At 44.7% G+C, this 15,953-nt stretch overlaps 1 protein-coding gene and 1 long non-coding RNA gene across 3 annotated transcripts in view; one reads left to right on the top strand and one right to left on the bottom strand.

Annotated features, from left to right (window-relative positions):
- Nucleotides 1-6,474: 6,474 nt before the first annotated feature.
- LOC137854439 (uncharacterized) lies at nucleotides 6,475-15,833 on the bottom strand. Its single transcript, XR_011095164.1, has 3 exons — nucleotides 14,862-15,833; nucleotides 11,672-11,743; nucleotides 6,475-7,483 (listed from the first exon to the last, which is right to left on the bottom strand). It is a non-coding gene; the product is annotated as an uncharacterized lncRNA (long non-coding RNA).
- Nucleotides 12,978-15,953, top strand: part of LIN28B (lin-28 homolog B) — a 98,127-nt gene continuing 95,151 nt past the window's right edge. For both annotated transcript variants that reach the window (XM_068677821.1, XM_068677818.1), the window contains exon 1: nucleotides 12,978-13,228. The gene's annotated coding sequence lies outside the window, so the exon portion shown is untranslated. The remainder of the gene's footprint in view (nucleotides 13,229-15,953) is intronic.

Raw genomic sequence — 15,953 nt, 5'->3', positions numbered from 1 at the left:
CTTCCTAGCAATCTTCATTCTTTACACTACGATTGTAAACTCTTTCCTCAATATAATGTGTTTTGTTTGTTTGTTTGTTTTTTCTGTATTTGCATGAACCCTTACATAAATAGTTGTGATATTTAGATGTCTGGGTGAAAGCAAGCAAGCAAGCAAAAAAAATTCAGTAAGGTCTCACATAATCTAATACACCTATTGTCTGCCTGCTCCACTCACTCTTTAAGCTCTAGATCCCCTTGAGTAAACAAAAGTTGCAGAAGACTTGTGAGTCTGCAGTCCAGCTTCCATGAAAAGAGCCTGAAGGATTAATACGTGTAATAGGATGCAGGTTGGGTTGAAAATCTCTGCTGTTTTTTAACACTTTTTTTTGACCCTAGAGATAATGAAGGGATAAAGTCTTTATCTCTTCCTTTCCTTATTTTTGCTATTTTCCCCTTCATAATTACTGACTGATTAGTTAAATAAAGAAAAAAAAAAAAAAGTCCTTTTTTCTTCAGACTTCCAGCTGTGTTGGCGTTATCTGTTATTTAGATGTTCCCAGGTCTGGTGTAGCACAATAGGATGGCTCTGCAGAGCTGTAGGAGACATGTCTCCCCTTATTAAGTTTCAGTTTATGGTTGAATGGCAGAGGAATTTATAAGGAGAGTTAGATATACAGACCTAGGAAGGGCTATAATGAAGGGTAGAAGTGTTCCGTATCGGTATCTAATAAGGAGTTACAAAAAACACTCCTTGTTGTGGTTGTTTTCCATTTAATTTTACTCTGAGGATTTCACTATTAGCTGTTAAGTGGAATACACAGCGGGTCCTCGAATGCGAGTATGTGAATCCCAGCATTTGTCGTCTATATTAAGAAAACTGCATGCTGAGGGAGACAGCTCTCTAGGCTGCCTTGACTCTTCCTCAGATTGGCAGCTATTTTTTTAGAAAGGCAATGGGAATTGAAGCTAACAAACTGAAAAAAAAAAAAAAATCTTTTCTCTAAAGTCTTTCATTAATGGATGTTTTTATTCTTGTGCTGTAAAAATGGAACAGAGAGGGAATCAGATTCCCATGGGAGAGAGAAATTTTAATAGGCAGAATAGGTTCCCCAAATTCCATGCTCTACATTTAATATTGTCACTGATCCACTTAGTAATGGTGAACAATTTATTCTTTTATGTCTTAATTTCTTATCTCTAGGGTGAGGCTAATATTTTTGTAAGTACCAGAAGTAATGCACTGGAAGGATGCCGACTGACAAGTAGCACTGCTACATGGTGGAGCGAGCACAATTAGGAGAACACTGATCTTATCTGATTGTCATCTTACAGCAGTAATCAATAAATAAAAAAGAACTTCTGAAACCATCAAAAGATTATGCAGTCATTCAAGGACTCTTGAACTACTCTCATGAGGCACTTCAGATGAACATTTACTTAGGGTAGTGAATTTATTTACTTAAATTACTATTTCTATTATACATCACTAATCTACAACTTTTGAATTCTTTCCTGTTATAATTTGACATTTTCATTCAAAACTGCTTATCTTTCCTCCCCCCTTTTCTTTTTTTTTTTTTGATGTAGGATATATATGCCATGTAATTACACAGTGTTTACTCCTGTTCTCTTAAGAGATCTTGTGTTTGATAAGTTTGTTTAGCACATTGTAAGTTTTACAATCTTTTAAAATACTTACTGTAAAATACGTTGGGGGTTTTACCTCAAATCAGATCATATTCTGTCTTTATGATATCCCTGTAGAGAACCCAAAGAGCTAACATATGATGACTTAGTAAATGGGTGGTGTAGAAGTTATAACAAATTGTGTAAACGTATGTATGCACCTTTCTTTATCTAAAAGGTGATGAAAACTTGTGATGAAACAGCTTGTGATGAAGCAGCATCTTGTGCTTATTGTATCAGGTTAGATCTGCAATTCCCCTTGGCTTAAATCAAAACTGAATGTTTTCTTAAATGTAAAAATCTGCACATGAAGTGCACAGATGTTATATTAGAGCAGCATTTTCAGCTGATGTCTTATTCATATTTATTGACATCTCCATGATCTACATGATCTTGATCTGTTCAGTTGTTTCAGCTTTACTAAAACCCTAAATAATCTGTAAAATTGTATAATCAAATTTAATTTGCTTAACTTCCTAAGGTTTTGCTTTATAAGAAAACAATAGTCTAATGAATAGTCCAGTAGGCTAAACATGAGGTGATTGAGTGATTCACTTCCCAGCTCATCCATATAAGCATCAGTGACAACAAGAAAATGTTTTTTTTTTCATTTATGTTGCACACACAACTCCTGTCTGTAAAATTAGAAAAATAGTTTGTTTTCTTTCATGACTGCCATAAGAAATAAAACCCATCAATGGCTATGAGGCATTCAGATAGTGTGATGAGGAAATATGGTTACATGTGTAGTGGCAAACTAAATAGTGCCAGAAAATGGGTCTGACACAGGAATTTACTCCAACACTGAACCAATTAGCTCAGCAATTTTCAGGCACAGTTCAGGAGTTAGTGCATGGAGGGACCATCTTCAGTTGTGTCTTTGAAAGGCAGAGCGTTTAATAACACAGACCTGGCTACCCCAGGCCAATTGGCCAAGGCACAGAGGAAGGTTCTCATCCCTGAGAAGACAAGGAGCTTGTTAGTCCTGAGATACACAGTTTTCTCAGTGCCAATAGGACTTACAAGATGAACATGTTCCCTTGTGATACAATTAGATCTACATACTGCAATATATGATATGTTACTGTTTTAAGTGAGCAGATTTGAGGAAGGGAAGAATTTCCCTTTTTAAGACTTTTTTTTTTTTTTTGAAAGCTGTCTGCTCTGCAATGTGCAGAAAACAAAGGACTTCCCAATTTTTTTTACTTTTTTTTTTTTTTAATCAAAAGATGGAGAACAAGCTGGTTGTCTCCGCTCCCCAAAAACATGTCTGAGTCCTGTTTAAAACCATGGTCTGAATTCAGCAGACCCTTGCTTATTTATTTGACCAGCTCTAATTTGCACAATGCACTTTAATTGCACTAACTCTGTATCATATTCCACTATTACAAATTCCACCCAGACAACATGGAGTTAGTTCTTAACTTAAGTTAAGAACTGAAGTTCCTCTCACTTTTCTTAATTTTGAAACAGCCTTACCTGAGCACTGCGCTTGCAAACCGTCCCACCCAGATGGTCCCATGCAGCTGCATACAGCTCCAGCTAAGCTGCAGGTATCTGCTCCCAGTGAAGAGTCTGGTCCTGTGTTAAAATTAATTTATACTAGTTATACTGCCTCTGATTATATTTATGTTTAGCTTCATTTTCTAGTTTGCAATTCACTCTTTGCTTATATATTACCCCTAGCACCAAAACCAGTTTGTAATTAAGCTTCCTTTAGAAAAATGCTCCATTTCTGCATCAAGCCTCTTCTCTCCCAGCTGTGTGTTTATGCCTGTTTTTTGTTTCTGCGAAAGTGCCTGGAGACCTATGGAAGACAGGCACCATATGAGTTAAGTACTTGCATTACTATTTCATTATTATCAAGCTATTACCTTGTGCTGACAATTATATATTTCTGCTTTTGTAACATATATCCTTCTGCTGCCTGTCCTCTGCAGGACCCCTTTATTTACTATTTACTACTTGCTACACTCCATGTTTATTATAGAACAGCCTTGTTTCTACCACATTGCCTTGCTAGGTTTTTCCAACTTGCTACATCTTCTTCTTTCCCTCCATTTGTTAATGTTCTCCTTTCCTTTCTAGCTAATGTTAAATTAAACCATGGATCTTTTCAGAGTCAAACAAATATCTTTCAATGTCTTCCCTTTCATCTAGGATAACTACTGTGACACCTTGTACGTGGCTTGCTTTATTTCATAGATCACAGAATTACAGAATCACCGAGGTGGGAAGGGACCTGTGGAGATGATCTTATGTAACTCCTCTGTTCAAAACAAAGTCACTGAGAGCAGGGTGTCCAGACGAATTTTGATGGTCTCCAAGGATGGAGACTCCACAACCTCTCTGAGCAACCTGTTCCAGCCTTTGATCATCTTCAAAGTATGTTCAAATGGAATTTTCTGTATTTCATTTCATACCCATTGCCTCTTGTCCTTTCACTGGGCACCACTGAGAGGAGCTGGCCCTGTCTTCTCTACTTGATGAGATCCCCCTGAGCCTTCTTTCTCCAGGCTGAGCAGCCCCAGCTCTCTCAGCCTCTCCTCACATGGCAGATGCTCCAATCCTTTAATCATCTTTGTGGCACTTTGCTGGACTCAGTCCAGCACGTCTCTCTTGTACTGGGAAGCCCAAAACAGGATGCAGTACTCCAGACTTCCCTCACCAGTACTAAGTGGAGGGAAAGGATCACCTCCCTTGACCTGCTAGCAATGCCCCTTGCATCCTGCTGCCCGGGGTGCTGTTGGCTTTCTCTGCTGCAAGAGCCTGTTGCTGACTTATGTTTAAGCTGGTGTCCTCCAGGACTGCAGGTCCTTCTCTGCAAAGGTGCTTTCTAGGCAGCAAGCCCCCAGCACATGCTGACCCATTGCATTATTCCTCACCAGCTGTAGGACTTGGCACTTGTCTTAGTGGAACTTACAGGATCTGTCTCAGCCCATTTTCTTCCGGTCTTTTCTCTTAATAATTCTCCTTTCAAAAGTAAAACCAAATCTTTGATAAAATCCTACAGGCTCAAAGGAACTTAGTAGAGACCAGGAAGAAAAAATATTGGCATTGATTTAGGGGGGTTCCTAGAAGCAATGAGTGTTTAAAGAGAAGTTAGAAAAAGCAATTCCCTGGTTACTCCTATATACGGCAGATTATGAAGCAGTGAAAGTCATCAAAATGTTTGTAAGCGTAAGAAGGGCACTGCAAGCTGCTAAGCAATGTCAAATATTTGAAGTATGCACTTATACCAGGTTATTGACACCCGGTAAAGGCATATGTTTGATGTCCTGTATATCTCTATAAGAAGTTGAGCAGCTCCAGCAGAGGGTCACTAAGATGATTAGAGGATTGCAGCACCTGTCATGCAGGAGAGGCTGAGCTAGTCATTTAGCTTGGAAAAGGCACTTCTCATTGATATTCAGTGTCAGGACATGAGGAAATGGCCTCACATTGCACCGGAGGAGGTTTAGACTGGATATCAAGAACTTCTTCATGCAAAAGGCATCGAAACAGGCTGCCCAGGGAGTTGGTGGAGTCACCACCCATGGGGGTTCTTAAGCAACACGTGGCTGTAGTGCTTAGGGACATGGTTTAGTGGTGGACTTGGTATTGTTGATGTCCACAGCAACCTTTGATAGCTCTGTTCCCACCTGATGAATGCAGTTAAATCAGACATACCAAATGGGGGGGCTTCCCCCTCTTCCCACCCAAATCATTCTCATTCCCTTGCACAGTGAACCACAACCAGGGGACTTTCCTAGATGAAAAATCACCTGTATGTAAAAATCATCTAGCTGAAAAAAAAAAAAAAAAAAAAAAAAAAAAAGTACTTCTGCCAAGTCCATTCCCTAGGACAATTTCCCCTGAGGGAAGGCACACATTTGTGCCAGAATCAGCTTTAGGCAGAATGCTTTTTTCCAGTGGTCCTTCCAGCTTGAAGAATATCTCAAACTGTGACTTGAGCAACTGCTTGTTCTGATGAAAAGAGTTCAGACCTGGGAAAAGAACCAAGACCTACCTCTGAGGGTAGTATCATGTCATCCAGGCAACATCCTCTTCCAAACTTTACTCTTATTTATGAAAATAAGAGAAATAAATCCTCTAAGCCAGGACCAAAAGATGGTGTCTTGCAAGAATTCAGCAACTTCCCGTGCTCAAATACTGCAAACCTGTCTTTCAGAGGGCTGTTAATCTGTCGTCTTTCACTGATGTTACACTTGATTATGCAAAAACAAACAAAACCAAAACTACACCACCTTAAAGTGCTGTGTATAACAGCAAATATCTTTGGCTTTGTCCAAGAATTAGTTGTTTTACTCCTACTTGCATTGTATCTCTGCACTGTTTCAGGCTGTACTGAGTCCAGTTTTAAATCTCGTGAATGCTCCATCTCCTCACTTTTTTCTGGGCTCGTTTGTTTGCTGTTATGGGTTCTCCATATTTTCTCCTTTCTTTAAAAGAAAGAAAGTAAGCCTGATTTTTAATAATGATCACATTATCTCTTCTATAGAAACTATAATGCATGTATAGTTAACAATGGAAGGAAAAGGTTGAGCAAACCAAAGGTCATGGTAATTGAGGCAGATTCCATGAGGCAGCACTGGTATGTTATTGTTCCCCAGTGCAGAAATCTAGGTTTAAAGGAAGATAATGCATTCATGAAACTGGGCCACAGGAAATGATCATTCTTCTGTTAATATTGGGTCACCTGCAACTATTTATTTAATTAGGGTCACAAATGGGCACCAATAAATAACATGAAAATGATATATGAGTCAAGCCATGAATGTTTTTTACCAAAATAATTCACAGACAATTAGAGTCTTCCACGCTTATTTATTGGGTGGTATTTTCCAGCATGAATAATCAATCATACAAGGATGGAAAAGTCTCCTCTCCTCTAATTTGTATCACTACCATTTTTATCTCTTGATAATAAAAGGAAATGGAGACTCAGGTCTATGTGTTTTGATAAATTAAAATAGAGCTAGGATTAGGAGGGGATACTTTATCACATGAAAACTGAAGCATGGCACTTGAAGAAACACATAGAAGAGCAGCTTTCAGCTCCTTAGATGAATGATGTATTGCTGAAGTACAAAAACTGCTTGGGGAAAGGACCGGGCTTAAAGCTAGAAGTTGCACACTTGGCTACTTAAACATGCATCAATCTCTATAAATTGCAGTATTGGGGGTCCACAATAATTGATTTGATACTTCCATTGCCTGCAGTGGAGTTTTTCTAGCAATGGATTTAGCTTTGCACTTCAGTAGCCTACATTATTAAGCCTAATAAATTCAGAGTACCTGTCACGTGGTGCCACTGCTCTGTCTCTGAGAGAGAAAATACCAGACTGTTGGACATTTTTTAACATGTTCACAGTTCATCACCCAGCCTTCCAGCTGCTGACTTCCAGCCCTGTGTCCCTTCTTTCCCCATTTCCACCTGGCTCTGGCGTGGAGTCTTCTCTTCAGCATTTTCATCAACGCACGCTACTCGGTCCTTCAGTGATTGTCAGATTTTTGACGCTCCAATTTCCCTGCCCTCCTTTTCATCAGCAGTGTTTCCTCCCTGATTGCACAGAGAACCTTTGCCTCCTTCACTATTCTGTGGCTAACTGATTTGTTCGCTTTATTTGGAGACTCGGCCGTGCCTTTGTTATTTATACTCCAGGATCTGCTGGAAAAAGTCCCGAGATCTTCCTGTTCCCGCAGCAAGCTGATCCTCTGCTTCCTAGCTCAGCTTTGGACAAGGAGAACATCTTTGTCTCTTTTTGCTCCATGATTTTTATCTCTCGCTGTTATCTTTCAATTTCTTTGCATACCTAAAAGATTAAACAAGTAGGATTTGCTAAAATATCCATACTGTGCTTCCTTCCCCACGCACATTGTTATTTAGACTCTGCCTAGTTATTTTCAGTTTAGCTCTGACAGCAAGCACACTGGGACTTAGACTACACTGACTTTTGAAGAAAGACAGAAAAAAAAATCAAAATGTATTTAATCACTGTGCTTCTATCTTCTCCTTTTTTTTTTTTTTCTTTTAATTAAAAGGGTATGGGAAATGTGAAGGAAGACTCCTATATGAAAGCATTCTACTTTTTAATCAGTTAAGATTTCAAACAGTTCACCTTTTAGCAGCATGATGCACTTCTGCAATTAATTTGTGAGCAAATTCTGATTGATTCTCACTGAAGTGGCAGACGTAACACAAGAGTGAAACACTCTCATTGTTGAAACAATATTTTTGAGCACTTTAAGCCCTGCTTATCAATTAAGGTTTCACTCTTAAAATTCATGATTAACAATGAAAGTGACACTGACAATGAGCACTTGGAAATTACTGGTCTAGTTGTGTGTTATCCTAGTCCAGTGGAGTTGCACTCCTTCTCAATCTTGTTAATTTCTCTACCTGTTTGTTTCAGTATTCACTAGAAGAAAGCAATGCTGACCCGAATGACTGTAATTAGCTCTTGTGACTGGAATAAAGGTAGATGGAAAAAAAAACAACAAAACAAAGTAAATGTAGAAACCAACTGTGGCTTACCACCCACAGAATCATGAAGCCGGTACTTTCACACTCTACGCCCCCAACTCCAAGCAATCATTTCCTTTCTCCACCACTGTATACTTTGAAAAATGTTCTGTAATTTTTTCTTACCAGCTAACAATTCAATTTTTTGAGCCTGCGGTTCCCCAAGGAAAGAAGTTCAAACTCCTTAAATCAAGCTGCTGTAAGGATCCAGACAGTTTGAGCTGATGAAAACTGCATACAATGTAATGCAATAAAACTCACAGACCAGTCCTGGTCATAACAAAATAAAATTAATTCCTAACACTGAGCTAACATTTTCTTAGGACTGTTATTCTTAAAGGCTATACATATTGATTTTAAAAGCATTAAAATGTTAATGTTTTGCCAAGTATATGTCGGTGAATTCCTAAAAACAGTATTTAAATGTGACTGTGGCCCTTTTAAAGTAATTGTTTAAGTCTGAAAATCCTAGGCACCAACTCAGCTTTCCCGTAAATCCCTTATCCTACACCAGGAGGGGCTCTTTGCTATTGCTCTTGCTTTTAATGAGCATTAGATGAAAAGCCGAATACTGATCCTCCTGATCAACCCATCATCAGTTGATGCCTTGGCAAGTTTCTGACATCCACAACTCAGTTGCTGCACCAACTTCCATAATGAGCATAACCTCAGCTTCCATTCCAATTAGCAGAGCTGAGCCAGAGGGCCAGGAAAAGAAATGATCGCTCATTGAAAGAAGGCAAAATTGCTACTGGTTTCGAATTAAATGCGGTCTTGTAAGGGTAGTAAATATTAGAGGCTTAGAAAAAGGTCTGAAGTCAACCGTTGAGACTTGGCAGAGTGCTCTTAGTGTGCCAGTAATAAAGGTTTGACTGAAATGCAATTGACTTGGCTGCAACTAAGTAAATGTACAAGAAGGCATTTGTGATAAAACGTTTTTCTCTGATTACCATATTGAATGCTCATGGGCTTAGATATCTCTCTAGATTTGGGAACTGAATGTTCGTGGGGATCTTGTATTAAAATTTAAAGCTTCATAAAATGCTGCTTGATTTTCACAAAGCCACAAAATAAAGCAGAACAGCGTATTTTGGCACAGCTTTTCTAAACTAATAAAAACAAAACAAAACAAAACAACAACAACAACAAAAACACTTTCTTTAGCCCCGCTGGTAAAAGCAAATAAAACAGGAGGAAGACAGAAGAAAAATAGGAAATTTTCTGTTACTAACATTTTCATTGGGTCATTAAAAAATTAGAAGAATCCCAAAGGGCAAAGAAGGAGGCTAATGGCTAAAAGGAGAAAAAAGAGAGTTCTGTAACTGCATATAGTCATTGCTAGCCATGACACACAGCCCAGTTTGGACCTTCAGTGAGGCCTGAGCAAGTTCTGGGGGAAGAAAACAGGGAACAGAAAACAAGACCCTCATCAGAGTCCTTCTATAGCATATTTTATATCAGTTTTGCAGTAAAAATGCGGGGAACACTTAACTATAGTAATTTGACTTTGTTTGAGCTTTACATTACACTTGATGTGTTTATAAAAAAAATCAGTGAAAATGGGGTTATATGGAGGATATGGTAACCATGATTTCTCACCAAGCTTGAGACCTTTAGGGTGAATACCTGTTAAATGCCTTTCCAAGCTGAGGGAGCAACCCTGTAAGTTTGTGCTGCTGGGATGTGAAGCCACAAGAAAAGGTCCACGCAAGCCCATGGGATGAGGACTGAGGTCAAATGCGTCACCAACCAGGCTCCAGAGCAGCAGGGCCAGGCAATGTTCCTTGTTCTGGTGTTCCTGCTGGGAACAAAGGCTGCAGCCTCCACTTAAAAACAGCTCCTGGAGCAGCAGGCCCTCACTGGGGTTTCTCCTGGCTTGCTCTTTCAAGGTGACCAGCAACACTATTGCTAAGGTGGCCCTAACCTGGGCAGCCAAACCCCTGGGAGGGGATGCTCCCAGGATGCTGACACACCAGACACGCACTGGTTCCAGTCAAGTTTCTTCCACGTTTCTGTCCTGCCTCTGTTTGCTGCTCCTTAACTAATCTATTTCACTAAGTTTTTCAGTTCCCATTTTCCAGACAAGCACCTAAACCTTCTTTTCTGTCTCCACTGTGTTCCCAGCCCCTTTTTCTCTTCCTTCTCTCAGCGTATCCCAATCTCCCACAAACTTCCCATGCTTCCCTCGTGGTTTTGCAGTCAGTCTCACCCACACACACTCCCCCTGTCCCTGCCCTCACAACCTAGCAGAGGAGATGCTGCTGCTTCCCACAGATGCTGGTAACATCTCTTCCAGCCAACAATAACCCAGTCTTCTGTAACTCATGCTTTGCATATTGTAGATTACACAATGCTAGCAAATAAACATGCTAATATGAGGTGAAATGTTCTTGGCCAGTAAGTCTCTAATCTCTAGACTTGGCTTTTTACCTCTTGTGCTATCCCGATCTCAGGAGACCCCTTCTCTTAATATACTTTTTTCCTCATCGTGGCCTGCCATTTGTCTTTTTTTCCGTTTGACTCAAACAGCTTCTTCCTTCATGCTTCCAGGGTGCTAGCAGTAAGGGTCACTAAAAGGACAAAGCAGAGAGATCCCTGTTTTCAGTTCCAGCACAGGAACCTATTCAGGAGAAGTAGCAGCTAAAAGCATCCATGGAAAGCTTTTTCTGAGATCCTGTAGCCCTGGCTATGGTGCAGGGAAGGGGGAGCACGAGAACTGTACCCATTCACTTCAAAAGACCATTGAGTGTTGAAAGTGACTTGGGGATTCTGAGTCCCAGCCAGATCTCTGCAGATTGTAGCTGTTCAGAAAGCCTCTCCGCATGTGCAAACTGCAGTTAGGCAATGGGCAGCAGCTCAGCCAGATCTGGACAGAGCACCCACACAAACAACAGAAGGCATTTTCCTGCCTTAACACCCTTAGGGATGGGACCACTAGATTGTTTTGAAGAAAATAACATCTCAGCATGGACAAAAAAAATTTTTTTTTAAATCTTCCTCCTGTAAATTACTAGGAAAAATGTAAACAGCCTGCAACAGAAGGCATGGAAAAAATCATACTGAAGAGCTAGCTTGTCGAAGATGTAAGTAACTGGAAAACTGCCATACAATGGGAAATTTTTAGGCATTTTTAGTAATGGCTGACAAAAACACACCCATCTATAAGAAATAACAGTTCATAAAAATATTGTAGATAAAACTATAGGCAGTCTCCAGAAGTGCCTACTCAGACCCCGATTACACTGGCATAAAGCACGACTAACGAAGGGGCTGGCAGCTTGGAGATGATACTGTCAGGAAAGAAAATATGGTTTGAGCAAAATATGGTTTGAGCAAAAGACTCTGCAGGATAACATGAGTGCATGCGCTCTGCTCTGGGAGGCAATGGGAATGGAACAGGGGCAACCCTCCACAGTCTACAAGCACTGGCTTTGGACCAGTCTCCAGAAATCCAGGAAGGTCCCAAAAAAACCGTTACCTGGAACCTTGGAAATTTCCTCTCCACGATCAGCATCTCAGTTCCTCCTTCTCTAATGTTCAGTGGGAGGCACTGTTCACTGTTAAAAAATAGAAAATAGCACCATTTATTCAACGTTTTTCTTTTTCTTTTTTTTTTTCTTTCCCTAAAGTGGGCTTTAGTAATCCTCACTAGAAAAACATATATATATTTAATGATTTTATGACACATTTTCATGTATTATTCCAGTGAATATTTTTGAGAGCAGCACAGCACAAATAAGCTAAATATTTTGTTTTGCTTTGAGTGGGATATATAGCATGAAAATTAGAAGTGCTTTTTCAAGCACTTTTGTTTTGCAAAGTATCTTTAGTGCTTTTTCACCAGTGGTGGCAGGTCATTAACAGATCACCTTAAGAAAAGATCTCGTACTTCATGAAAATGCATAGATCTGTGTAATCTGCATCAGAAGAAACAGTTTTTCCACCAAGTTCTCAGGGGAAACCCTATGAACAAGCACAATGACTAAAAGCTGAGAAATGGAACGTGGCATAAAAGCATGTGTTTGTGCAGTCCTTCAAGCTATTTGCAGTTCAGTTATTTATTGAAAGAGTTGAATTCTGTTTATTTTTAATATGTAATTTGTTTTATACAAGCTTGCTATAAAAGCAGGCTGTGCCATATAACGAGGGCACAAAAGCAAGACAGGTAGATAGATTTCTTTAACCGAGAAAATGATGAAAAAAAGATGAAACACCAGGCAAGAACTTTTCCTCATCTATTGGAGACAAAGGGAAAAAATGAGAAATTAAGTTCTGGCTGTGGTGATTTCTTTGTTTGGTTGGTTTTGCGTTGTTTGTTTTGTTGTTGTTTTTGGTTTGGTTGGTTGGTTGGTTGGTTGGTTTTCCAACTAATTTTAGGTAGCGTAGCCAAGCACTAGGAGCACTAGCAAAACACGGCTACTTCAATTTCCCCTGGGAGACACTCACAGAGCAGCTTCCCAGCCCTACACCCCAATAAACCCAAGCGGAGCTGTGCTCCCCAGCCTCCCCTTGAGGCGCCCCCTCCTCTGGAGACACCCAAACCCCACCTGGCCGCCCTCCTGCGTCCCAGCTCCAGCTGCCCGGCGGCACCCCCCCCCTCAGGCACCCCCCGACCCCCAGCACCGCGGGGCCGGGCTCAGCCCCTCAGCCCCCACCGGGGGCCGCGGGAGGGCCCTGCCCGGCCCGGCCCCGCCCCGCCCCGCCCCGCCCGCGGGCTCCCGCTGCCCTCGAGCGCCCCCGCGCGCAGCCGCCGGGCGCCCGTGAGGGCGGCGGGCAGGCGGGCGGGCAGGTGCGCGGCGGCGGCTGCGGCGTGAGGCAGCGCTGGGGCCGCGGCTGCCCGCCGCCCCTCCCGGCCGGCTGGCTGGCTCGCTGCGGCTGGCTCCTTCTCCTCCACCCTCCTCATCCTCCTCCTTCTCCTCGTCCTCCTCCGCGTCCTCCCCCAGCGGCTCGGGAAGGCGCCCGTCGGTGGGTGCCCTCCCCCGGCCCCTCCGCCCGCCGCCCCGCCGAGCCCGGCCACCACCATGGCGCGCGGGAGGTAAGCGAGACCCCCCCCCCCCCCTCCCTCCGCCTTCCTCATCCTCCTCCTCCTCAGCGCCCCGGCACCTGCCGGGCTCGGGCTCGGCCCGGCGGGACGCTGCGGCAGCCCGACGCCAGGGGGCGGCCCGCTGCTGACACGGGATGGCGGGGGCCGCCCCGGGGAACCGGGGGAAGGGGGGGGGGACACGGGTGTGAAGGGGAGGGCGAAGCGTGGGGGCCGCCGGGCGGCGCCTTCAGCCCTCGGGGGGCAGCGGGGAGGGGAGGGGCGGAGGTGTGGAGGGTGAGGGTGAGGGGGGGGCAGCGGGAACCGGCGGCGGGGCCGCGGGGCCGGGGCGGGGCCGTGCGCGGGGTTTAAAGGCGAGCGGGGCCGCCATTTTGAATGGCTGGCTGCCTGCCTGCCGCTCCGCCACCGGCACCGGCACCGGGGGGCGGCCGGGGACGGGGAGCGGGGCCGCGGGGGGCCGGGCTGTGGGCTCGGGGGGGGGAGCCGGGCCGGTAACGGGATCCGCACGGTGCTGAGCGGGAGGTGGGGACGGCACCGCGGGGGGGGACGCGTGGTGCTGAGGGGGAGAGCGCCCCGGCAGCGCCCGCCCTGCCCCGTGCCCGCCGGCACCGCGGGAGCCGGGCGGAGCCGCCCCCGGGCTGCGGGCGTGGGCGAGGCCGGCGGCTGCCGCCTCCTCCTCCTCCTCCTCCTCCTCCTGCTGCTGGTGCCGGGGAAGCACAATGGTGTTTTCGCCTGCTGCTTGCCTAACGGGGTCTGGCCGCGCCTCGGTGGCGAGCACGGGCGGCCCCGGGGAGATGCAGCGAGCAGGGGGTAGGGGAAAGCCTCGCAGCGGCGGGAGGTGAGCTGAAGGGAGGGCTCCCTGCAGGGTGAGCTCCGCGCTGAGCTGCCCCTGCCCCAGCTGCTGCCCGGTGAGATGTGGCCGTCCCCGGAACGGATCTGACAGCTCCAGGTTCATTTCAAATCTCTTTCTGTCTTAACACGGGGGAATTATCCACTCTGAGCTGATAAACATATTACCTAAAGAGATTTGATTCGTTTGCTTGTTTTTCTCTTCCCCGTTGTTAATTTGCTCACACCTGCTAATAAGCTGTGTGTGGCATTCTCCCAGTGATGGGGAAAGAAGACACAGTGATACTCTACCAGTTCGGCTAAAGATTTTACAATTTTCCCTTACGTAAACATCCCGCTTTTCTTTTTAAATAGGCCATACGCAGGGTTGTTTTTTCCCCACCTCGCAGGCTGTTTTGGAATTTCACATCTTGCTTGCAATAGTTACAGGTATAGAGAAACATCCTGTCACAAGCAAGGCATCGGTTATTAATAAAACAATTACACTTAAATTTGGTTGTAATTAATTTTAATATCTGGATGCAATATTGCATTAAAGAGCAGTAGTGCTTATTAGATTGATACCTGCAGGCATTGCTTTACAAAACTACAGCAGTGATTTATGTTTTAAAACAGACAAAAAAACATGGGAAGGAAACTCTAGGGGGGACAATGCTGTCAGGCTTCTTTGGAGAACAGCTGATAAGAGAGGCAACGAAGCCACAGTTCTTTAAGGAATTACACTGTTTTTTCCCCTCGGTATAGAGTAGTAAGAATCAATACTGAATTAAATTATTACCTTAATTATTAATACACCGGGAAGCCAAGTTTCCTTTGCTGTAGTGAAACAAACCCTGTAGGCAGCGGCAGAAGTAGTGACCAGGGCTGATGTTACCCTGTGCGGTAGGAACAGGAGGGGTAAAAATTGTGCCTGTGTTGCTGTGCTGCAAACAAACGGCTGCCTTTTGTGTTGGAAGCTCCTTCCGTGAAAGGCACGTGCCTTCAGTTTCAGCAGCGCCTCATTTTTTTAATTTTGACGTGGGAATGCATCACCCGGGTGCGTTAGCGTTTCAGAAGAGGAAGAGTGCTAAACGCACCAAGGAGAAAAGACCCAGAGCGGTTCCCTCCTAGGCCCGAGCGGCTGCTGCCTGTAGCACCGCCAGGCTGCAGCGCTCAGCCGCGGAGCCCAAGGAGCAGCAGGACCCGTGCTCCCCCCCCCCCCAGCCTGCAGACCCCTCCCGGGGGGAGGCTGCACCCAGCGGGCCCGGGGGGGCTGCACCCAGCGGCCGGCCCCGTGCCCGCCCCGTCGGGCTGGGCTGGGCTGGGCTGGGCTCGGCCGGCGGCTGTCGCTGGCCGCAGTGCTGAACGGCGCCCTGCCGCCGGGGGCTGGGCTCGGCGAGGCTTTGCCCGGCTCGGCTCGGCTCGCAGGGGCTGGAAGCCGTGCGCTGCTTTGAGCCGCGGGCTGGGTCCGTGGAGAGGCGCCGGGAAAGGGAACAGGAGAGCAGCGGGTGATCGGCGAGCAGCGGGTAACCGCCGGGACAGCGGTGCGAGAGAACACAGGCAGCCTGAGCAGCGATGCGAGCACAGATGCAGGCTTTCTTTCTCGGAAAAGAGGCGTTGCGTTTCGAAAGGCGTGCAATCTGGAGGCATTTTATTTTCCCGAATTCGCTCTAAGGTGCCTCGGCATCTCCGCTCCACGAAAAAAAAAAAATATTAATATAATAATAAGGTTGGTTTGTTTTTGCACCGCACAGACAAGTGTTCATTTGCTGTCATTGCACGCTGCGTGTAATGCGGTTGCATAATAAAAACCGAATGCACCCCCCGGTTTGGCGTGTAGACGTCAGAAAAAGAAAAACAACCCGAGATGTTTCGTACGTGAGGATACAAA

Source organism: Anas acuta, chromosome 3 (assembly GCF_963932015.1).
Source record: "Anas acuta chromosome 3, bAnaAcu1.1, whole genome shotgun sequence".
NCBI lineage: Eukaryota > Metazoa > Chordata > Aves > Anseriformes > Anatidae > Anas > Anas acuta.
The sequence above is the reverse complement of the archived record's forward strand: the minus strand, read 5'-3'. Positions and strand labels throughout refer to the sequence as shown.